The following is a 26,136-nucleotide window of genomic DNA, read 5'->3' as shown; positions in this document are numbered from 1 at the left end:
ACGCGCCGGAGCTTCGCCCAATAGAGAAATATTGGGCGATTATGAAGCAGGCCCTACGGAAGAACCCAAAAGTTGTCAAATCGGAGGCGGACTTCAAGAGAAAATGGATTTCTGTTAAAAAAAAACTACAACCTGACGTTGTACAGAACCTTATGGACGGGGTAAAGAAGAAGGTGCGAGCATACGGGCCTGGGCTCGAAGTATGAATAAAAAGAAAATGCCAAAAGTTGTTTAATAGTTTTTATTTTACTGTCTAAAATTTTCAAAAGAATCGGTCTACTGGGCGAATTTCTACAGCGTTTTTTCCGTGATGCAATTTGATGTGACACACCCTTTAGAGATCACGACAGTAGTTAATCTAATATAAATGGAGATGGATATTTGCAATACACAGCATACCGAGAGGAACGAATGGTGTTTTTTCAACCAAACCAAAGAATCAACATTATCAGATTTAGTGGTGAGAGAATACTTTTCATGTGAAATATTTGGGGTTTTGTCTCGAACTGTCCTAACGATTTAACCACCAAATATTAACATTACACATTACATGCAGAATAAAGTGCACACCCAGTCTTGTTAATGGTTACCATCGTATCACTAATTATGGAGACGTATGTGCTGTGTCATTAATGAACATCATAACATGAACAGTCAAAGTACCGTCTACCTAAAAATGTCATATGACATTTCGGTTTTTTTTCCGTCTTATTCATTAGCTGTTCATCGTCCCGTAATTAAACAACAGTGTTCACGGGGAACGCTAACCGCTTGAAACGTTCATTCAACACATTCGCACTTGATAGGGGATAGTTTGTCGGTTGCTTTGATCTAAACAATCCGTCTAAATATCATCCATCGTGTATGGATGTGTGAGTGAGAAGGTGGATGTATGTGAGCAGCTACGCTTGAATGCAGAATAAAGAGAGAAGAAGAATGCATACCACTGCAGTTTTAATGTCAAATGACATTAAAACTACAGTCAAAGTAGCCGGAATTAAAGAATGGTTATGAGCACGAATGGTAGAATGGAAATAGCATATTTTCACCGCTCTTCTGGGTACGCTCGACAGAAAGAGAGAATATATAAACGTTCAATTGATTGTCGTGTTTGCGGCTGTGCGTTCATTTCAGAGGTGACTGTTGGAACCGAGCAATGCTTTCTTGGTCACATTCGCAATACATATTGAGCTGAGACTCTCGCGCAAGAGCAGTATGTGATGGTTGAGAGAAATGTCGACCGTTTACAACATTGTGCACACCCCATATATTTTTTAAATCACTTAAAGAAACAAGAAATCATTTAAATAAAATATATACCGTGACAAAAAAGTTCCCAAATTGAATATCGATATGTTTTCGATAAGTTTCCATCGAAAGACCCCTCGATAGTTTATGTTTTGACATTTTGGCATGTTTTCAAGTAGAGGTGGGCAAAATGGTTCCCTTTAATGAACCGTTCAGTGATAAACCGTTCACTTAAGTAAACTTGTTCTTTTGAGCAGTTCACTCACTCTTTCGTGCAGTGGAGGAATATGTCAAATCAAGTATAAAAAGTGTGGGATGTTATGTAGGACTGTTCATTCATAAAATGCCGTTTTAATAATTATTCGTATGAATTTTGTTAGAAATAATGTAGCACAATCATCTGCAGGAGCATTGTACCATTGTGACCATTAGTAAAACAATAGAAAATCAAACTTTGATTTTGTTTGAGTCGTTACTCATTTTTGTGCTGTTTTGCTTACGATGTATTGCAATAACTGCTATAGCAAAATTGTACCCGAACCGCGAACGTCCATCTCAAAATTATCGAGCACAATATGAAACAATATAAAACATATTGCACATCAGCGACGCGAATTTTACTGTATAACAATACTGTTTAAATCTTTCCGTTTTTAACTGTATTTTCCAAGTGAGGTAGATTTGCATATCAACTTACTGAAATATGTATCCTCCAAAATATGAAATTAAAATTTCATTTGATAAATAATCAGACTATTCAATTTAAACCATTAAACCATTTAAACAAATCGCTATCGTTTGTTTCCATTCATTAATTTGAGGACTATTTACCTAGCAGCACCATTCACCTATCACTTATGCGATTTTTTTCTTCTTATACACCGCTCACCGTCAGGGATGCCAGGTGATTTTATCAAATGTTTTCACATGGGACGTAAAAATGCATTCAAATGTCTTCACGATCATATCGGAGGAAACTGAAATTCATAACTTACTTTTGAACTAAGTTTGATACCTTATTCGACGTTTATTCTAATTGGTATTGTTATACAGCGCATTTCCTTATACCTATCTTGAGGTTTTGAAGTTTATTTCAATAAATGTGAACGGAGAATATATTGCGTTAATCTATTGTATTGTATAGGCCCAAAATAATAAAAAAACAATATCACAATCATTCGAAATCTTGAGTGCAAATGAATTAATATCTTCTAGAGCCAATATGTGTTCAGACCGCTTGAAGTTCTCCAGAATTTGAAGTGAAAGTCGCAGAATTTGAAGTAAAAGTTTGTTGTTGAATTTATTATATACAAGCTGACCCGGCAAACTTCGTCCCGCCCAAAATTAGTTTTTTGTTATCAATACCTTCAGAAAATCACGTTTTCTCACTAAGTGCATGTTCATGAGTCCAATCGCAGAACAGTTCATTGATTGATCTTCTAATCGACCTTGAACCACCTTATAAATGTTTCTTCCCCATAAAATCTCCACATGCCAAATTTAGTTCTGTTTGCTTGATAAGTTCTTGAATTATGCGAAAATGTATGCGTGAATTGTATGGCAGCCACCCTCCCCCCTTAGAGAGACGGGAGGAGTGTCTATTCGCCATAGAAACGTTTTGTGTCCCCTAAAGCCTTCGCATGCCAAATTTGGTATTTTCTTGATTAGTTTCCGAGTCATGCAGAAATTTGTCTTTCATTTGTATGGCAGACCCCCCTCCCTCCCCTTCTAAAAGAGTGAGGAGGAGTATCTAACCACCATAGAATCATTTATTGCACCCTAAAGCCTCCACATGTCAAATTTGGTTTCATTTGCTCGATTAATTCTCGAATAATGCAGAAACTTGTGTTTCATTTGTATGGTAGCACCCCCTTAGAGAGGAAGGGGGGGGGGGGGGGTGGAGTGTTTAACCACCATAGAAACATTTATTGCAGCCTAAAATCTTCAGATGCCTTATTTGGTTTCATTTGCTTGATTAATTCTCGAGTCAAATGTCCTCGAAATGAAGACATGTCTTCAAACCTGGCATCTCTGCTCACCGTACACAGTTCGTTCTGAACTGGGTATACAGTTCATATGAACTGTTGCCCAGCAGAAAGGAACGACAGTTCGTTCACTCTTTTTGGTTCACTAGTTCTTTTGATCAGTTCATGAATGGTTTGCCCATCTCTATTTTGAAACAAACGGCCCGACCTGGTGCATTTGTACACGGCTTAATTTTGCTGAGGAACATGCTTATAAGCCACTGAAGTTCTGAAAAACGGTTCTCTGAAAGCATGAATCGAAATTCGTTCTGTTTAACTGTAAGCGGCGGATTCATGTGTTTTGCAGTGTTGACAGACAGTTGAGCAGATAGCTGATTTCGGTGAATGATCGTACCTTGGATTTGAAACCTCCCATAAAATTCCTCACAGTAGATTTCATGGACGCTGCTGATCAAATTCTTCCTGAAGTCTGACATGTGTTGATACACTGTACCACCCTTCTTGAATGTATTCTTGACAATTGCCTGACAACGTTCGATTGGTCGCAGTTAGGGGTAATTTGTTGGGTAGATGCCTATTTCGTTGTACTCTCTGGTCTCTTCTTCAAGCTTCTTCAATTTATTCCCACATGTGCAAATGGCCTGCCGTATTAGCACCTTTTGGCCGAATTGTTCCACCGATGATATATCATTTACTGTCTTCCAGATTTACGGCAACGGCAACGAATCATCACTCACTATGTTTGTAATTATTCTTTGGTACCTGATTGATTCTAACGTTCAGAAATTAAATTCATTAAACACAAAAGTAGAACGGTCTGAGCCTAGAGTTACAGACGGAAACTTGACGTAGGACTTTGAGGATAATTCATGATAAGTGCCTGCTATCGCCAAATGTACAATAATTTTTAATACGCATCGACTCACCTTGTCCGTTATGAAAAAAAACACGTGAGAACGTATAAGGAAACCAGACCAGAGTAGAGAGTAGAGTAGAAATGGGCTTTGGTGTAAGGGTCAGGCGTTAACCTTTCACCTAAGTGAACCTGTTCGTTTGAACCGATTTTTCGTCGTTTCGTTCGTTCAGCGGTATCAATACCGGTATCAAAAAATACAATTAAATGATAGCTGGAACCCAACAAACACAAGTAGCTCCACATCTATTCATGTCCTGGCATTGATATCGTTTAATTGAATATGACATTTTCCAATTTGTATAAAATTTTTCTAATTACTGGGAATAGAAAGGTGCTTCTTCTTTAATAGTCGCATATTGTTTGTAAATATAATCATATGAAGTATAATCAATACATAATTTTATTTTTATTATCCGTTGAATATGAAACACTTTTGCCATTAATGCAATAAATGTATAATTAATGCCAGCTATGTGTATCCGAAAACATCAGCATTTTTCAAATTTTACAAAGATTTTTTTTACTGATTATTCAGATGACATAAGACACTTATGCATACAATTCTACTCTTTAAAAACAACTACTTCAACATAATTCAAACCAGCGGTTATTGGTTTCAGCGTATCCGAAATGATCAGAACTTTTCACTTTAGAGGAAAAAAGATTTTGTCGCTTGAGATACTTATACGATTATTCAAACAACATGAGACATTTATGCAAACAGTAGTTCTGATATTTATGAACAATCTTTTCCATCACATCAAGGTGTTACAATGGCTAAATTCTGCTGTTATGATTTTTTGTCCCACATTCTTATGCATTCAACGCACTGTGCGTTATCTCGTGTGGGTGACAACTTTGTTTGATACTGAGTATCGTTATCTATTGCTCATAGAAGCGCCGTATTGATTCGTGAACAGGCTCATTAAACATCAAGCTTCGTTTAGGAAAAGCATAAACTGATACTTGGTTGGGTAAAATATAAGATTAGCATGGTTTCTTGCTGTGGTGGCTGAGAGCAGACAAACGACCAGAACGGTAAGAAAGGTATGGTGACTGAGAGCAGACAAACGACCACAAAGAGTTAATTGCAATGATCTTATTTCAATCGTTACATGTATTTTGCTTGTGAATGACAAAATCGTTATTTTTTCAAGTTTTCTCAAAGCGTTGTCGTTATATTCATCAGTTTCGTCCAAAGCACTGTGCTTTCCACATGCATTCAGTTCAGCTGCATTCATTCTTAAACAGTTCGTTCGGATTCATTTCCTATGACGAACTACCGTTTTTAAGAACGACCGTTCGTTCAATCTTTTTATCGAGCGCAAGTAGCAAGTAGCAGCGCAAGTAGCTCATGAAAAGTAAAAAATACTTACTTTACTCCCTAAATTGTTTGCCCGTTTTACTATTTTCACTGTTTGTGTCAAAATAAAAAAAATTCTAAATACATTTCCTATCTACATATATCACAGTATCAATTTTGCGTAATATGCTTTAGAAATATCTCAATTTTTCGTTACATTTTTCGTAGAGTGACCCCCATATATAGAAATCAAAGACGTAGTCGTACGTCAAAACAATTCACATGGACAGCTGGAAAAAGCGCACATTTAAAAAAGTGTTATAATCTCTAAACTGAGTATCAGCCATTGGTGGCTTTCATGATTGTTTGCTTAATTTCCAATAAGGGGAGTCTCGTTTTTCTTCTAATAACTCTAATTATCTATTCCATCTCATACGCCCATGGCCAGTGGTCAGTAATAAATTAATCTACACATTTTTGCGGCAGCAATCAAGGTACACTCAGTGATCGTCAGAACCGGCATCTCCCCGAGCTAATATATTGTTCACCACCAATTTATGTTCTAATAATCGATAATAATATCTATTAGCTACCGTCATAATTATAGACCCGTTAGCCACAACAATCCAACCTAAACCGCAAATATCACCAAACGCCACATCTGTTATGCCACTTGTGGGGCTTTCTTGAACATGCAAAAAATTCGTTCGGTTAGGCCGTTGGCGATTGCCAACCCTCTGACGGGGCGGAAAACTGCACAGCTAAATGGTGATTTCACTAAGTGCATTTGCCTGTTGCATTCGGTGAGGTGTTTTTGGTTTTCAACCAATAATTTCCCTACCGAAAAACAACACTGCGGTGTTCGTTTCGATTGGATTTGGTGTTTTCCTCAAATATTTTTGAGTGGTTTTTGGTGTTGTTCAGCAATGTCCTGCATTTGGGGAAATGGTTATGAGGCATACAGTTCATACACAGTGTGTTAATTGAGCACTATAACATTAATTACATTTATTACATTATCTACAAGGAACTTTCTCGATCTGACTAAACGGTTAGCGGAATATATTACCTTAGAGTTTCGAAACGCTGCTGAATTCGACCCGAATATCTGAGTCCAGAAAGTTGAGCTTTCCTACACGATATCCTAAATCATTCGCCTGTCTTAAAAATTAAAGCAACATTAAGGAAATTTTGACCGCATTAGTATCATTAGGATGGCTTCAACTGAAGCATTAAATGTCATTTACCAAAATGATCCAGAACACGCATTTGAATCGCTATTAAATCTACACAAAAAATGATTTCAACTAAAAGAAACTACTTTGGATGATAAAATTGACAAATATTAAAATAATTTGTTTAACACTTTGTGGTTATATGTCTCTTTCAGCTACCACAGCAAGGAATCATACTAAATACTATATCCAACCATGTAATTACATTTACATTTTTCTAAACTAATTCTGATCCCTAGTGAACCTGTTAACATGGAGAATCTATGAATAATAGATAACGGTATTCGTATTCAAAGATTATTAGTGAGGAAAGATAGGAGGATCACTTTCAAGGCAGATTATTTCCGACCAGTTCAACACCCATATCAACATTTAAAAAGGAACACTGAGGGTTAAAAGTTCATTTGCGCTGTCAATCCCGAAACTTCATTGTCACAATGTGTATAATCAACAGTGAAGCCACCTTGTTGTCAGAACGAAGAAGTTCGCTTTGACATTATCGCTTGTGTCATAGTTGTCTACGATAAAATAAACTCAATCAATCACTGATCGTTTAGGTTATGTTTATGTTTTTTTGCACTATAACAAAGCGGACAACAAATCGATGCACATTTCGCACGCTACCACTGCCTTTCTTCGCGTCTACCGTACCTAACCACGATGCGACCATTTGAGCATATAATATAATGACTTAATAATAAGCGCAGCAACGGATTGCCAGGTACTCTTTAGTGTAATCGATGGATGGTACAATACTGGCGGGGGAAAAAGCGGTGCAGCGTTCGCGATGACTGCTGGCTGCATCTGTCCATCAACGCCAAACGGTAGCTTTATGGATTCCTACCTCGATTGGACGATGCTGGTGTCATGACTTGGGTTTTTGTTGCGCTGCAGAGACTATCTAGCGGATCTAAACAGTCTATGGACGAGGGTAGATTACACACAGTTTGCACATTAGGACTGGGTGGTGATCGGTACTAAGTGCCGCTTTACTAAGGCGTCGTGCACAAATTACGTAACGTGATAAGGGGGGAGGGGGGTCGAGGTTGCGTTACTTTCTGTGTATTAGAGATAGGAAATTGCGTTACATAGGGGGGGAGGGGGTCCAAAATCCGGATTTTTAGCGTTACGTAATTTGTGCACGGCGCCTAAATTGATGGATGTCGATCTATTAGATGTAATAACACCATCCAACCAGATAATTCCATACTTGAAATATACTCAGAGAATATTACTTGAAGAAATAAGGCAAGTCTCACTCAAAGATTCCTCTTTGCGACGTAGAGACCCTCTAAAAAGTTGTGACTAGTGTTGCCACATTTTAATCTGTACCAGAGGGATTAAAAATCTTTCTCATCTGTACTTTTTTTCAAAAAATCTGTACCATCGAAAATATTCGTTGTAGAAATTTAGCATGAAAAAATACTCATTAATTTACTACTTCGTTTGCTATCTAATGCTTATACATAGTTTTTGTGTATTAGATTGCGTACTATCATGAGTTAAAATTTATAAAAAAAATCGTTCCCAGCGATACTGCGGCGTAAAAGGCGTAAACTTCGAACAATCGAATGTAAGGAATTTCAAACGCGGAAAAAATCTGTTCCAATCTGTACTTTTTGACGAAAAACTGTACTCTGTACCAAAACTAACGAAAAAATCTGTACCTTTTTTCAGATAAATCTGTACGGGTGGCAACACTGGTTGTGACCGAGGTGCTGAAAGGCTCGAACTTGACGGAATATCGATTATTTGAAACGCAGAAGATAAATAAATCGCAACCAATTGGCGATCTAACGTAAAACGTAAACGATCGGCGAGTCATCTGGATTTTGTTTTTGAACTAAGAAAATGATGATAATGTAACCTAAAACTCAAAAACAAATCACGCATATTTTACTTCCGGGCTTTCCAAGGTAGTTCTCACATGCAGGAACGAAGCATTTTTCCACTTGCTTTTGATTGTGCTCTCGAATTTCCTACTTTGACTCAACCATTGTCAATATTCATACAGTTTTCACTACTGAAAGACGTATGAAAATAACATGTTATATAAAAAATTGCAGAATTAAATTTCTTCCAAACTCATCGCCATCAAATAATCTTTTATGATTATAACATTGTAATTTATGGAAAGAACTACAAACCTTCCACTTCATCACTTTCACCGCAGCGCCGCCTAGGTGTAGATTTGTACGTTAGATCGCCAATTGACGAATTTACGTTGGATTTACAACCAGATGGCGCAGCGAGCAACATGAGGATGTTTTGTTTTTTTGGTATGAAATTCGTTCAAATTTTCTAGAAAAATCAGAATTTATATTCAAATTTCCCGGTTTCATGTATACTTTCCACACTGAAAAGGTTAGAAAATCATCATTTTACAATGTGCTGTGTATATTACGAGGAATGGCTTGTTATAAGTATTGTAACTTTAATTTTTTTCAATTAAGTAAACGATGAATAGGGTGTTTTGCGCTAAAAATACTGCAAATCCTTCTCGTATCGGCCCCCACATAATCAATGACATCAGCCAATTTGATATGATATCGATTTCATCGCAATTTTCTATAGTATCAATAACCGGTATGCATTATCAAATTTAAAATTTTCGAAGATTATCTATGACTTTGGTCAAATCGCGTGTTGAAACCATCGTAAATATACAGAACTCCAACTTTCTTACCATATACCGACGACATTCAATGGCTGAAATGAATCTAAATTGAAATAAAATGAATAATCACCACCGAATATTGCTTTTCAGTGCGTAAAATAAACAAGCACCCTCACTTTTGTGGTTCTGAGCTCTAATGTAGATGTCGCATGAGCTGATTCAGCTTTGCGTAAATTCGTGAATATCAATTGGCGATCTAACGCAAAACGTAAACGATCGGTGAGACATCTGGATTTTGTTTTTGAACTAAGAAAATGATGCTAATGTAACCTAAAACTCAAAAACAAATCACGTATATTTTACTTCCGGGCTTTCCAAGGTAGTCTTCACATGCAGGAATCGTGCATTTTTCTACTTGTGTTTGATTGTGCTCTCGAATTTCCTTCTTTAATTCAACCATTATCAACATTTTTATAGTTTTCACTTTTCGAAATAAATAACATGTTATATAGAAAATTGCGCCGAATTAAATTTCTTACAAACTCATCGGAATCAAATAATCTTTTATGATTATAACATTGTAATTTATGGAAAGAACTACAAACCTTCCATAAGCTCAAATGGCAAAATTTAAAACCATCATCACTTTCACCGCAGCGCCGCCTAGGTGTAGATTTGTACGTTAGATCGCCAATAAATATTTTGAGTTTTGTTTCTTTATTTTTTCTTTATTTTATTTTTATTCCCACGCGGACTTGGCAGAATCGCTGAAACGTGTCAATTTTTTATAAAAAGATCGATCTTGATGATTCGATTTTCTAAACGACGCACAATGCGTTGAGCCGTAGACAAAAATCAATTTTCAAGTTTTTTTTTCGGGTGAACAATGCACTCATACTTTATTATGTATGCATAAAACAATTTAAACATGTATTGGAACGTTAGATAAAGCATCACAATCACTAGCGAAAGCAGCTGAACTGTAAACTTCTGCCGAGATTGTTGCATGCGAAGGTATTTGTTAAATTTCAAACGGATTGCAATTCGTTTTCAAAAGTCAAATTTTGTGAGCCATCAAATCAACTGAAGTGGAATGGGCTTTTCAAGGTAAGTAGAGAATATTTTTATGTAAAAATGGCTTGGTTCTAATAGTACTCTTGTGAAACGATGAAGTTGAATTTGAAGTTGATGACATCAAAATTCAAACGATATCTAAAGTGTTAAAAAACTTTCACCGACTTCCGCTCGCAAACCTCCGTAGAATTATTGCAAAATGTGTCCTCTTTGAGGTATAGTTTTCTACAGTTCTAAAAAGTATTCAATTTTTCCGTCCCTTAATCATCAAATTTCTGAAAAGTGGCTGGAAAGTAGTGAAAATAACAGAACCTCATGCGTATTTCGCTATCTGATCACTTATCTGCCAGAAGATAGTCCGGAGTATGTATTCAAAGTTAAATTAAGGCTTAAATGAGTTTAATAGTTGACAAGCCGAAACCTGAATACGGTACCACCAACGACTGAAACACTGCGCGCAGATTTTTTCCGATCCTTAGCCCAGTGCTGCAATCACTGGAATAGATGTATATCTCATCGAAAATTTTGTACCATTCTGAGAATTATATCCAGCGGCAAACAAATGGATTTTACGGGGGAATAAGCTCTCGTCTTCTCGTCTTGTTTTCTGGAATAGGGCCCATATTGTTTCTCTTTCGAAGACGATCACAGTGAAGACCTAAGAAACTGAAATGTACGTAACGCTACCTCATTCAATTGTCGATCCATGTAAGTTAAAAATTGAAATTGTAAATGTGTGAGATAAGAGACTTCTCCCTTTTAGTCCCTTTGATGATAATTCTCCATTTAATTTTGAAAATAGCTTGATTTTCATCAACGAAATTGAGGTATTTGAAGCAGTGAATATTGTGTCCCGATCATCTAACTGAAGAGCCTCGATTAACGTGGAGTCTTTCTAGTTTTTTTCATATTTTCCGAAATTTTGTCATGATGAAATGATTCAATTGAATTTGTCCTTTTTGTTTCTTCATAAGAACTTCTCCTTTGGATTTCATATTCACCACATATTGAAAAAAGATACTGCAAAAACAAAGGAAACATCTCGTGCTTACATAAACACACTCACCCACACACACACACACACACACACACACACACACACACACACACACACACACACACACACACCAACACACAAAGAGATGAAATCATACATGATATTGATGTCACTTCTACAAACACAGTTATATTTATAAACTTTATAGATATAATCCGATAGACTCAACTATCGGATTATATAGCAAACTTAAATTTGAACGTTTTTGCAGTTGAGTTATTAACTAAAGAAACAGTTGATGATAAGAAATCGATCAAGTCACTTACACCCCTTGCATTCTAAGCCCCTCATCTTACATAAGTTGGACATTCTTTATTTTAATGACGTAACTATAAAATTGTTACCCCACCTATAATGAGCTCATATCATCAATCTCAGACCCATATCAGGTTCAGCATCGACTCCAATAGTTCGATTGAAATATATTCAGCTTGAAGGATTGTTTCACTCCCACCTACATCATGAATTTGTGTTGTTCTAGCCCAAGGTGGAATTGAAGAAGCTTTCAAAGATGTTTACTTCGGATACGTTGAAGCCGATCCATATTTGCCCCGTTATGTTGTCTTTATAGGTTTCATAATCAGCAGTCTTGTTACTCAAACACGTGGATGACATCGAAATATAATACCCCAGCATTGGTTCAGTTTAGGTGAAGTAACGACTAATTGACTTCGACATTTTATCGTTCCAACTAATTGTAGGATGTCATTACAACCAATTCTTGTTGTCTCAGGTTAATTTCGACCAAAAACACATTTTTTAATTCAACCAGCACCGTCTGGTATCTTTGTTTGAGGTGTAACGTACTGTTTTATCAAAATACGACCTTCATCCAATTCTAAACACGAAACAAACGAACCTATTTCACAACATTTTAGCAGAATTAGATGTAATATTTGAAATCCCATTAAAAGGGCACGTGGGATCTGCTCGTCCGGTTTATGATGAGGAGATCGTTTTGCGCACAGTTAGATACCATCACATCGCTTGATTGACAGTCACGTTCATCACCAAATTTGTTCCCCAACAGATGACCTATTGCATGCTGATTAAAAGAAACTCAGACGGAAACGTGAACCTTGAAGTTTTACAACGAACATAAATATAACCTTTTTCATCGGTCCAGTGGGCCACTTTTGAAGGCATGCTATGCAAAGCGAAACGTGTGAACCAAAACCTTATCAAACCGCGAATTATTGACCACCTTACAGCACTGATCATGCGCGATTGTTGAACATCGGCATGCTGCTACAATTCAAACAATGTTCCGAGCATCCTTGATAGTTTACGGGTCGTTGAAGCTACCTTGCGGAAGCATGCGATTCGGAATGGGCACTCATCGAGTTGGATGTATCGCAACATTGTATGTATCTACAAAACGAAAGGCGTTTTACGAGCACTTAACACCATATCTCACAAGCGTTCTGCTTCTTCAACAATTTGCTCGACAGTAAAAAAAACACATACCAAATTATTAGCGATTCTTTGAATTTTCGCTCGACCGAACGCAAAGAACACCACAATGCGAACAGCTGTAATTTTGTTACGATCTGATCCGGAACGCAACCGGATAATTGCGTTTTGCATTTGCGAAAATTAATCAGAACTGCACATTGTGCCAATATGTTGCCAATAAGAAAACGACAGCAAACAATGCCAACTTCTCGCGAGGGGAGGTCACTGTTGTAACAAACATCTGAAAACACCGCTCCATCTAAGGCCTTCGATGATTTTCCTATGTTGATAAACTGCCATTTAGATTAAGTTTCCTTCATACTTCGGCGGTAAGCAACACGCCATGCCAAACGGCTCTCAGTTTGAACATGTTGGTTTCATACTCAGCCCAGAGCATGCATAAATAAACACCCACCCTGATCACACCGAGGCCTCGGCGTATGGAATCAATTTGCGCTGCGGGGGATGCAGGCCCGAGAGTTATGCTTTTATAATATTATCATTATCTTTGTGGGTGGTGGTTCAGTTCCCATGATTACCGCGGCCGCCTCTCGTGTTTGCATTTCTGCCTGCAACGAAATTGGCGTGATCAGAAGCAATATGACAGCATTTCGCAAATTACTTCCTACGCCAGAGGCTCAGAAGTGGATCAATCATCAGCGAGATGTGTGAGAGCTTTTGACGTTACCTCATGTTATGAAGCGTTTCAATAATTGAATAATGCACCGATCTCCACCGGATTGTTTTCTGTTGGGGTATTTGGCCAACCGATGGAAACTGGACAGCAGGAAGTTTGTGGCAGATCATTTGTTTTTCTTATTTTCTCTGGATTGTTATTCTATTAGCAATTCGCTCATCTACGACGAATTGGACCTGTTTGTTTTATTACATGCTAAACGCTTGAATCTGCCAACTTCAATAACAATTTCCTTGCAAGATCGATTGCTGTGAAAGCACTTGTTGTCTGCGAATAATTACCACCTGCATACTGGCTTGCGGTAGCGCATGGTCCGGTGGTTGGCAGTTGGTCGTAGAAAGTACCCACTATTATTGTGCATGGCTAAGCTTTGTGCGCATTAAAACGCCCTACGCGGAAATAAACGGACAGTCGGCGTAAAAAATCTGATCTCAGCCGAGGTGAGCGATTTATGTGACCGTTTTCGCACGAGTCATGCATACCAGAGCGGATCCTAATGGTAACAGCTAAATCGGTTGCAGCTCGTAAAAAACACAGGCACGATGGACAGTTGAAACGCCTGTCACAATGACGGTTTTCGTCCGTTGCACTGATCACAAGTTGATTGAAAGATTATTCTTTTCATTTACCACTATGTGCACTTATTTTTGTATATAATCTGTGTTTTTCGTCAAAATTAACCTGGAACTGCAAGGTCTGATTTCTAAAAAATCATATTCATATCTCTTCACAATTTTAGAATTATATGTAAAATAGTCAGGACAAGCAAAAAAGAATCATAAGATATGTCACAAGCGTAACATGACTTGGTGTTATCCACTTGTCTGAAGACCAAGTTGACAGTTGAATTTGAGCTTGAGCTTGGGTAGACTGTACACTTCGTAGTTACTGATCTGATTGACCTGAACTAGCTGAATTTCACATAACGTTTGCATTAGAGAAAATGTACAAAAACTGCCGATTTCTCATAGGTACCTTCACACGCACTGACGAAACTACTTACAAGGGTGCCATTGGTCATGCAGTTATGGTCATCTCGAATTTCAAAAAGTTACCCCATGAAAAATGTTCACCACCACGAAAAAACACCCTATGCCGAATTTCAGCTCAATCGGACTTAAGGGAGAGTGACACAATGCGGTAAAAGTTTGAGTTCGTTGAAAATCGAAAAATCACCCAAGGGGGGAGTAAAGGAAATCGGGGTTTTCGATTTTTTTTTGTTGATGCCAAATGTCTTAAAAATGAATGAAACGTTGAGATCTAGTGTCATCTCGAAAAAAAAATATTGTCAAAAGTCGGCATTCTAGGACTTAGTATGAAAAAGTATGGTTTTGGGTGCCAATAAAAATAGTTACCTCAATTTTTCATTCGGAACTTGCTACGAAATGTTGATTTGCACGATAATATACGCTATGCAAAATATTAGCTCACTCGGACTTCATTTACTGGTATAGCAGACATTAAAATTTGAGTTTTTTGACGTAGAACTACGTCTTTCAGGAAGGGTACCAAATCAGAAAACAGGTCACGTTTTTATGAAACAATGTTAACGTTAACAACTATTTTCACTGTGAACGAATTTTCATGATTTGCATACCAATCGAATCGGAAATTATTATTCATTACTATTCGCTAATCTCTAAACGGTTTAAATTCATGAAAACCGGAAGAACTTCCTTTTTTTCCATACATTTGTTCTGCCGATTTGTGTGCTAAACCTATCCGTATTTCGAGTGCTTATAACTCGAACATTTCTTAACAGATCAGAAAGATGTTTGCATAAATTGATAGGAAATATTTCTACGCGTCTATTACAATTAATAAAATATTATTTTTCATGAGATGAACAATTGAATAACTGTAAAATGTTATTTAAACACCCTAACTGCCAAGTTTTGATTGGCCCGATTTAAGGTTTTCCCAACACAGACTTCAAAATCGATGTACCTGTGGAAATCCGCTCTGCAAATATACATGCAAGTTGGGGGTATTTTTGTTCCCACCAAGCTGTGTTTCCCTAACACGGACTTCAAAATTAAAGTACCTGGGGGATGCCGCTTTGCAAATACATGCAAGTCGGGGATATTTTTTGTGTTGAGTACTTTTGTACTCGCTTGTCGTTGTGCAAACCGGAATATGTTTCCCTAAACAGTACTTTCAAACTGAGAAGAATCGTCATTTCAGATATTAGAGGTGAATGATCGTTTCACAATTCTTCCGTTCACATATTTTGGTAGTCCAAGGCATCATATCAAACGTAAAAGGACGTTCATAAAATTTATTTGTAACGAAGAACATAATCTATCACACAAATTTCGATGCATTCTTAAATAATATTTGAAGTGGTAAACAAGTGGATTGCATAATATAATTGCGTAGTTCTACGTCGAAAATATGCGGTCGTATCCTAGATACAACTCCTTACAATTTTTTTAAAAACGAAAAATCACCGAAAATGGAGGTTATCAGAAAAAAAGTATGATGCCAAATGTCTTAAAATTGCATTTGTCGAGATTTAGAGTTATCTCGAATTTTTTTTTATCAAAAAAAATGTTTTTTGGCACTTGGTCGTTTTTTTGCCTGAAAAATCGATTTTTGACAAAAAAAATTTTTTTTAGATAACTGTAAATCTCGACGTGTCATGTAATTTTAAGACATTTGGAAAAGAAAAATAAAGAAATCCGAAGTCTATTAAAAAAAGTTTTGAATTTCTCCCATAAATAATGGATTACTATTTCCCCAATTTGATATTTTCGACTTTCATCCTTACGGTTATGCGGACGAAGTTCGATTGCGTGGTGATGAACGATAAAACTTACGTGAAGCGGGACATAAAACAGCTTCCTGGGCAGTAGTGGCCACCTACCACCTTTGAAGCATGTAAAAGTGTCAAAGTTCTTATTAAGAAAATTATGGCTTGGGAGGCTATCTATGCCATAGCGATATTTCCATTGCATCCGGGAAATTCACGTGAACGAATAACTGGAGAAACGTCCGCTGCCTTTCAGAAAGCAACACTATTGTTTCGTGATCTTTTGGATTTGAATTAGGCATCCTTCCATTACGGAACAACGACCATGGAGTGGTATGTTGCCTAGGGACCAGAAGTTTTCCAACACGCCTTAGCTTATCTTATTTGAGGAATATTGAGCCATCAATAAGAGGAACCTGAGAAGATTGGAAGAAGTGCTGGAAGTCAGAAGCAGTTTAAGGCATGTTAGGGTTCTGCGTCGAACAAACTGGACGAGATGACTTCAAAGGTTCTGACGGCAGGTGTAAAGCGAAAGGCTCGATAATTTGGATCCGTATACCTAAGTCTACCTATAGGTGGATGAGTATACCCGATTAAGCCGAACCGAAGAGATACTTAAGTAAATATTCCAGGAATCATTCTTTGGAAATTGTAAAAGAAAGTTGTTCGAACTATAGTCTTATACTGCACGAGACATTAACATGCGAATGAGCCGCAACACCCTATGAGCTTAAGAATACACTCATGAAACCATCCGTTCCCACATTGACGGTTCATTTCTGGGGATTCGAGGGTGCGTTCTTATGAATTTTATATATGCTTAAATATGCTTCGGAAATCCATTATGAATCAAACATGCCGTGTAGCCAATCAATCTGGCGGTATCTTCAAAAGAGACATTTGTACACCGCATCGCTTCAGCGCATATAAGGTTATCCGGTATCTACCAATTGACCACCATTTTTCTGCGACAAGTAAGTCATTCAGTCTAGGGCAAAATACCTCGCACTGGTGTTGATAACTATATTTTGACATTAATATTTCCGCTAAGTTCCATTGGCATCGAATATGGTTGCACCTCTCAATCTTCAACGAGGCGAGGTTGCTACATACACGTGCACACGCACAATGTCAATCATGCGTCCCGAGGTGAATAGGTTCCATGCGCTTGAACACCCTTCCTCCAAACCTTGACGCACAGAACTGGTGCAAATAAAAAGTCGTTCCTCGCTTCATAGCGTCACATTCCCATACATGTAGTAATTGCACCGGTCAACATGAATCATAAAAGCCGTCGAAAAATATGTGAAATAGTAAATGAGAAAAAAACAACATAATCTCCATTAACGTATTGGCCGCCCCGGGGCGGAACCAGTTACGATAGTGTGCGTCGTGCAAAAAAAAACAAGAACTCTAATTAACCATTGCAAGAATTGCTAACTTGTCCTAGACTAATCGTATATTGATGCAGTGGCGACGATTCCATGTATTTTTGTCAGCAGCACTATTTGAAGCGAGAGGGGAACCAAACAGCACCATGCTGTAAATTGTTAGATTTGGAGGTCACAGCCAGAAATAAAAAGGCGATTTGAAAGTAACACTATTTCCTGGAAAAGGATTGTGTACCCAAAAAGCACGCTGAAGTGAAGGTCCCTCGAAGCCGGAATTGTTTTTACGTACGCAGGTGTCTCAATATACGTCCTTGTGGCCTTCGGCCACTAGTAGCGCTCTGGTTAACACAGGTGTTATTGGCAATAATCAAACTGATCAATCGAGATAATTATGTGTTTTTTTTTGCTCTCTCAAAAAAATCGAAAGAAAGATTCTGAAAAAATGAAGGCCTCAATTACCGATTGGATCTGACCCAATTGTGACGATCGGTTGTCAAAATTACTTGCACCAAAGTTGAAACAAAAACAATTACCGCTGCATGTCACGAGTTCCACCTTTGCCCCGGCGCAGGCAACCTTGCAGTTGATGACTTCTGCGTACCAGCGTAATGAACAAGGGGAGGGTGAGCCTCACACGACCCAGTGCACTCTCGCTCAGAGCAGGAATGTCTATCCAGCTCTATCTCGGCAAGTCATTAGCACGAAGCACTTGGCCGAATCGAGAGACGAGAGTCACCAAGCTCATAATTAACATGTTGTACACCGAAAGGTTCCATCTATTAAGAACCATTAGTGGTCGCAAAAATTTTGTAACCGCGTTTGTAGCGGGAAAAAATAATTTATAATTACGCGTGTCTCTTGAATCTGTCAACTGAGTGTGTGCGCCATGGGCTAATGGTGGCTGCTGCAGAGGTCCGAAGGAAATCAACTGTGTAGCGTTTCGTACTGGTCCTTGCGCTCTCGCAGAGGCGGTAGTTCCGAGCTTGAAATACTAAGTATCATTAGTGCTAGGTTTTGATGGAATCGAGCGAAGGGCGGAACTTGACCGAATGGTGTCATTATCAATCTTATTCGACATTTAGTGGAGCGGCTCATCAAATTGAGCCTTGGTTGGAAGTTGTTCGTTTTCAGATTTGATGCGAATCAAGCGTTGAATAATCGAGTTTCATTATATTCCACAAGTCTAGTTATGGTTATTCGAGGAGATTATCCGTGTCATAACCATGAATTTCTTCAACATGACCTTCATTGGCGTAACACTAAAACCCTGCGAGAAACACCAAAAGGTTACAGTGCGTATTAGCCAGCGACGGATCACACGATAATCGAGATAGATGGATATCGCACAAGTGGCTGTGGCTTTATGAATTCTTTCAGAGAAGTATTAGGAACTGGCCAATAAAACACAATACATCCGAAATGATACAAGCATGCCATAGAATAACAACGCTTTCCTAACTTATTTTCCGAAACCAGCTTGATTTCTTGTTACAAATTCTCTTTCATGTCTTCTGAAAAGGGAAGTCTTGAATTGGTAATCAAGTAAATCAAGTCGATTATGGCAATTATCTTGCTCAATTCAACAGATGTAGTACCCTCAGATATTCTGTTCATCAGATTGAGACGGAATCCTTTGTCGACAAATACCAAGTTGGTTTTCGAGAAGGTAGTTCCACGGCGAACAAACGCTGTCAAACGCTGAGGTTAACCGTGACGTACAAATACACTTGGACATTATAATCCCATAAAAACATTAGTTAATTTTGTCTGCAGTTATTCTTGATTGAAAATGTCGGTTTTATGGGCCAAATTCTCGTACTTTACGGGAGATTGTAGTTCACGTGCTGACGTATAAGAATATCTGCTTTTCAGTCTCGTAGTATATTTCAAAAATCATGTCAGACCCCTGTTAGAAGAAAAATGTATCAACGGTTCAAGACAGTTGATGTTAAACTCGAAAGGGTGGATTAGAGCAGGTTTCTGAAGATGCAGTTTTATATGCACAGTTTGATTAACGTTTTGCGGTCGGAATTATTTTTACTTGAAAAATCAGTGATGTATAACTTTGTGAGATTATATGCAGAATATGTACAACTTGCGAGATTATGAAGGATAAACAAGATTTTTACATATTAAGATAATTATTTACTAAACAATACGTTTAATTTGTTGTTTTCATATGAAAAATGTATGTTATATTATTGATATCTTACGAAACAGTCCCCAAAAAGCAGTTCAGGTGTTCGCATGTACCACAAAAACAATAAGTTTTGTGTCTTCCGCCTTTGATTTTTCTGATTGAACATACATTACATTAAGCCTTTCCTCAAGCATGGGTGACAACTTTTGTTTATACTATGTTTATAGCACCCTTTGGAATCGTGAACAGATTCACTGAACATACAAATTCTTCTAGAAAAAGTGTGAACTGATATATTGTTGGATGAAGTACAAGTTTAGTATATTTCCTTGCTGTGGTGGCTGAGAGCAGACCAACGACCGCAAAGGGTTGAGCGTCGTGTCGAAACAGAGAAGAATAGCCGCAATTATCGGGAGTGCCTTGGTAAGCGAAACAAGTAGGGTTGTGAGGGCAAAGTGGTCGCCTGCTTGTTTGGTAGTATAACTATTGAATAATGATGTCATATTGATAGTCACCTTATGTTTGAGGAGTTTCATAACTTTTGAGTCACTCCGTACTTCGGTAAAGCAATCGCATGCCAAAATTTAAATAAAAACAGAAACCGCTCTCTCGATAGCCATTCGGCCGTAGTTCTGTGTGTATCGTATCTAAGGAATTTCTCCTGGAATTTAGTTCATTCAATCTGATACCTTGAACAAATCATCAGTTTGGACGACCGTTAATATATTCTAGGAGAGGTAAACATTAATTTTGATTAATCTTGGCGATTAATTCACATAGGAATTACTTTGTTGTTTGGGGCCAAAGTGGTCAGTCAAAGATAAGGACTTACAATGTTCAGTTTACTAAAACTGATATAACTTATCACATTCTGCTTTTGAAGGGGTTGCTTTTGTAACTTTGATCCTGGAAAATATGCCACACCAGCAAAACCAAGCCTCCTTATGCGAAATTGCGACCTAATTTTTATAGTGAAAGCCGTTTGCTATATTGAACAACAATAAATTGAGCTACAATATTCTTCGAAAACGGGGTTTTAGGCGGTATGTGGACGATGGAAATGGGTATGTCGTCCGAACCGAATCAGTGAGCCCTAAAATCATCTTGTTCCACATCGAAAGTTAAACACTCATGTTATTTTTTGGATTAGATGAGACTTTCTTGGCCGAGTGTATTAGGGGTTCCTAAAACCGACTTCAAAAGTGCAATTGTCGGTTGTGTTTGAGTTGAGGCAAATGGATCGAACACAATCCATCGAGAAAAGGATAATGTGATTTTGTAGTATGACAATGCTTGACTCCATATTGCACAAGTGGTTGGGCCATATCCCTAGATAGCTCCTAAGCTTCGAGACGGAAAGGGTGGTCGCCGTGTATTACAGGGCGAGTACCAATTAAATACGGTGAGTAGAGGAACAAACCTAATTTGTGAGATGATCAGATACAGGCAATACAAAAAAGGCGTCGTGTACAAATTAAGTAACGCGAGAAAGTGGAAGGGGTCGAGGTTGCGTTACTAACTGTGTGTTGGAGATATAAATTGCGTTACGTAAGGGGGGAAGCGGGTCCCAAATTCTGAATTTTTAGCATTAAGTAATTTGTACACCACGCCTAACCGTAATTCCATCCAAGCCAGGAGTGGTATTCGAGTAGCCAGGAGTAGTACTCGTGCAGAGCAGAAATAGTATTTCCACATGCCACCAGGCGCGCTTCTGAAGTTTATTTAGTTCGTCATCTACAAGCATATGTGCATTACTTATCAACCTACCCTCGTGCATGGGTTATAAGTATAATTCCATTTGAAATGCTAGGAAAAGTGGCGGTTCATGTGATCTTTCATATACTTCTACTTGGATGGCACTAACATTCCAGTGGAACTTTTGTTTTCTCAACGTAGCATTACTTGCATCATTTTTATTAGTAGTTCAGATTTCTAGGCCGAATAACACGCCTTGAATGTACTCCGGAGTGGCTAGCTCGAGAATACGCGTGGCCACAGTGCAAGCCTGAAGAATTTTCTTTGACCAAAAATCCCCCGGCCAGAACGGGAATCGAACCCGAACCCCCGGCATGATAGTGTGGGATGCTATCCACTCGGCCATATCCTACATGGGCTGGAAAATCCCGAGATTTTTCAACAGATGGCGCCAATAAAAATGAACAAGATTCATTTCAAGAAGTACACCTGAGCATTCGTATAAAGAATAGAAAATGGAGGAATATCGTATTTTGATCAAACATTGTTTTCTGATGGGAAAAACTTCTGAACAATCGATGCGGTGGTTAACGGAATGTTATTCCACTCCTGCACCTTCGAGAACAACAGTTTATCGGTGGTTTAGTGAATTTAAAATGGACCGTACAAGATGCACCTCGGTCTGGAAGGCCAAAAGATGCTACGTCGAGGACGCCGACCGTCGACCAAAAACAGCGGCGCTATACCAAGTGTATTGCCCTCGAAGGAAACTACGTTGAGGAATAAATGCAGCTTTCCCCAAAAAACGATTGTTTTCATTTAAAATGTCGGTACTTTTCAGCCCATGTAGTAGAAAGCCAGTTTGATCAAATTGTTAAAATAACTCTAAGTATTAACATGCACTAAGTGCACCCGTGGCCGAGTGGTTAGCATCTCACATTATCATGCCGGGTGTTCGGGTTCGATTCCCGTTCTAACCGGGGGATTATTCTCAGAGAAATTTCCTTCGACTTGCACTGTGGTCACGCGTATTCTAGAGCTTGCCCCTCGGAATACATTCAAGGCGTATTATTTGGCCATAGAAATCGCAAATAAGTATCAATAATTGACGCTAGTTAATGCATACGTTAAGACGGCAAAAGTTCTACAGGGAACGTTAACGCCATTCAAGAAGAATTAACATTGCACTGTCGATTGCTCGTTGTCTAGAGCGACACTGAAACGCTCAATTTATTGAATATCCAAGTAGCTTTTCAGTAACTCTTAGTTACAGCATCTTCTGGCATATCCCCACGCTGTCAGGAAGCAATCTACAGAAGAAATAATCTACAAATTCAAATAATCCACGAAACGTCATCCCGGCAATGACTTTGTACTTTGGGCGAATTATTTCACGTTTATCCCGTTGAACGTTTTTACTGCAGACATCTTCTTTGTTGATGAACGCGTAGCAAAGCGTTCCTCTTCTTCGAAGCTGGCGATTTGCACTGTTTTGCAATATCTTCCATTCTTTCCATTCTCGTATCGAGCTGTGTGTATATGTGTGTGATATCAGCATTCAAATGAATGCTGTCTGCCCGTTAGCTGGATTAAGACAGTGATTTCTTATCGCGAATCGCTTATTTCTATCAAATAAGTTGGAAACGAGTAGAATGTGAATAAGACACGAATACATGTGTTACATGTTGCATGTTGTTGAGGGTGAGCAGATCGAATGTATGGCAATAATTTACTTCTTCCAATTTTTATCAATTTAAACTGTTTGCGGATTAAGGAATCCTAATATATAACATTTCGAACACATCAAAAATTTCGAATTTGTTCGTAGCAAAAATAGGTATTAACGTTGACATTATTTCATAAAAATGTGACCTGTTTGCTAAAATGCAGTCGTACATCAAAACACCAATAGGTAATCAAAGAGCCACTTCAGAGATTTTGTTTCTATAGTATAAATGAAAGAGTTGCTTGCATCTTTTAGCTACGGTTGATGAGAAGTGTATAATTTCGAGTACCTCAAACCCAAAATACAGTGAACATTCCTTGAATATTTGGACCTTGTCATGATTTGCTGTTCTGGGAGTTATCGTAAAGAACTCATTTCCCCTTTGTTGTTATAATAGTTATGCACAAACAAACAAGCATCGTTGAACCAGCCTTGAATCTAATTTAAACGGCTTCTTATTTCGTTTAGAACGATTCCATCACCTTTAAGAGCTCTGAATCCATTATTACGAATACAGAGTTTTGCCTCTAATGGGAGATACCGAGTCACCACCCAGTTTAGCATTAGAGACGACTGTGACCTGTGATTGGACTCATCGACAAACACAACACAATATGAAAAACAAGTTAAAACAGGAAAATCATTTAAAATCTAACCAATAACCTGAGGAGGCGATCTGGCCTAGTGGTAACATCCAAACCTCTCACGCCAAAGGTCACGAGTTCAATTCTCACTCCCGAAATTCTTCCGAAATGGAAGGTAAAAGTGACGAACCAGCCGAAAGTGTTGAAAGTCACTATAAAAACAAGAAACATTGCACCCTTTACCACCATTAGAAAAGTGTGCATAGTACATAAACTAGCAAAATGGTTGGAAAATGGTTGAAAACACTCCTAAAAATTTATCATGTTAAAGAAAAGGATGTTTACAAAAATGTTCAATTAGAGCATCAAATGTTCAATTATTCCTGTCGCATTACAGGTCCATCCAATTAACTTGACGAATCTCTGTAAGGGAAATCAGGGTAAAACCGACACCCTAAGGATTTCCACATATTCCCAAGATCTACCATGTGTCTTCGGCTTATAGTCGTTACAGAACCTCTCTTCAACTGTTTATGAACCATTCTACAGTATCTGTTGATCATTTTTTGAGTAGAACTCGAATTTTAATAGAATACACAAATCGATGTTTCCAGGTGAAATAAATGGGATCTGGGATCGACACCCTGTCGGGTAAAACCGACATTTTTGAAGAAAAGAATGAAAATTTGTTGCAATAATTTAAAATTATTAAGCGGTTATCTATACACTATGTGGACACTGTATGATCTTAAATTTAGATGAACATCCACGTGAAATGTGCCGATGAACGTTGAACGAAGGGATAAAATGAGCTCTACCAGGCTTTTTTATTGACATGCCCGACTCAACATGCCCGACTCAACATGCCCGACGGGGTGTTACCCCGTATGGACCCGAAATTTCAAAACAATGTTTTCGAGCATTGATAAGCCTACCTACCACCACCTACCGTCTCACAAACTACACTGAACAATGATCTACGATGAATTAAGCTCATAAAAGTATCGAATATTCCAAAATTTTCCGACTTAAACACCTAATTTCCACGAGCAAAATGTTATATGAACTGTCTCCTGTTTGATAACCAGTTCTGTTTTGTTGTTTGTTTTGACAGCAAAGCGACTTCCGCCGCTGTGGGGTGACTCGAAACGTAAGAAATGACAAGTGTGCACAGGGGACATCGAAAATTTTCAAAAAATTGCTTCTAACTGACAAAATCAGGGGGTGTTGGATTTTCCCTGATTTCCCCTACTACCTAATCCATATCACAAATAAACATTATTGAACTGTGAATTATTGAACGGTTAGGAAATGTCGATTGTTTTCTTTGAACCAAAATTTGCTATTCCGGAAACAGAGCATTAATCAACCATACGTAGTTGTACAATAGACATATGATTCGATTTGGGTAATTCAAATTAATATTTCAAACTGTCTTCAGAAACAGTCCAAGAAACTGAATGCCCCAAAGATTAGGACAAAAAAAAAATAAAAATATGTCCTGGGTAGATATATTAAAATTATTGGCCCCATCGGACGTCTTTTCATGATACGAAACTCCGCCTGAGCATCAATTGGGCTCCGTACTAAAATAGACAATGTCACCTGAGACCGGAGATTACCACTGAAATTGTCGGAGTGACTTTAAATTTTTGAATGCATTCACACCAAGGGTAATCATGATTGATTAATCTGCTCTGCTCAGGGTTCTTGTGTGCGGTTTTTGACACGCAAAATTCAACCATTCAATTCAACCATTGAAATCACACGTTGCTTGTGTTCTTCTCGGCACTTTCCCACGTATTACGGTAACAATCGCCCATACAGGGGCCCTTCCTCCTTTCGCGCCGCTGCTGCAGCTGTTGCTCATTCACGCTATCAGCCGCTGCCACTGCCACTTTCGTGTGGCAACGCGCCCCAACCCGGGCGTCGTCTCATTATCATCGCTTATTGGTAGAAGGTAGAAGGAAAAAAAACAGTACCGACAAGATTTTCATAGAAATGTAAACCTAGTGGAAACCTTGTTGTGTTGTGACCTCACCTGGCCATAGTGCACGCGTACACGCTCTTGAGAGGAATGTTCAAAGCGGCAGCAAAACAAAAACAGCGGAAACTTCGTATGCTTTGTCTGCACATGGGTTCTGAACGACTGCGGTACGGATCGACCGCCGCATGAGACTACGGAAGGAGAGAAGTTGGCAATGGTTAAGGTTCTGCCGCTGATGTAATCTACATATACGGCAATAGACATGGGAATCGGA

At 38.3% G+C, this 26,136-nt stretch overlaps 1 protein-coding gene across 1 annotated transcript in view; it reads right to left on the bottom strand.

Annotated features, from left to right (window-relative positions):
- The window catches only part of LOC129766412 (peroxidase), a 69,604-nt gene that overhangs the window by 13,476 nt on the left and 29,992 nt on the right, over window positions 1–26,136 (bottom strand). The gene's annotated exons all lie outside the window — the stretch shown is intronic.

Source organism: Toxorhynchites rutilus, chromosome 2, assembly GCF_029784135.1.
Source record: "Toxorhynchites rutilus septentrionalis strain SRP chromosome 2, ASM2978413v1, whole genome shotgun sequence".
Classification (NCBI taxonomy): Eukaryota; Metazoa; Arthropoda; class Insecta; order Diptera; family Culicidae; genus Toxorhynchites; species Toxorhynchites rutilus.
The sequence above is the reverse complement of the archived record's forward strand: the minus strand, read 5'-3'. Positions and strand labels throughout refer to the sequence as shown.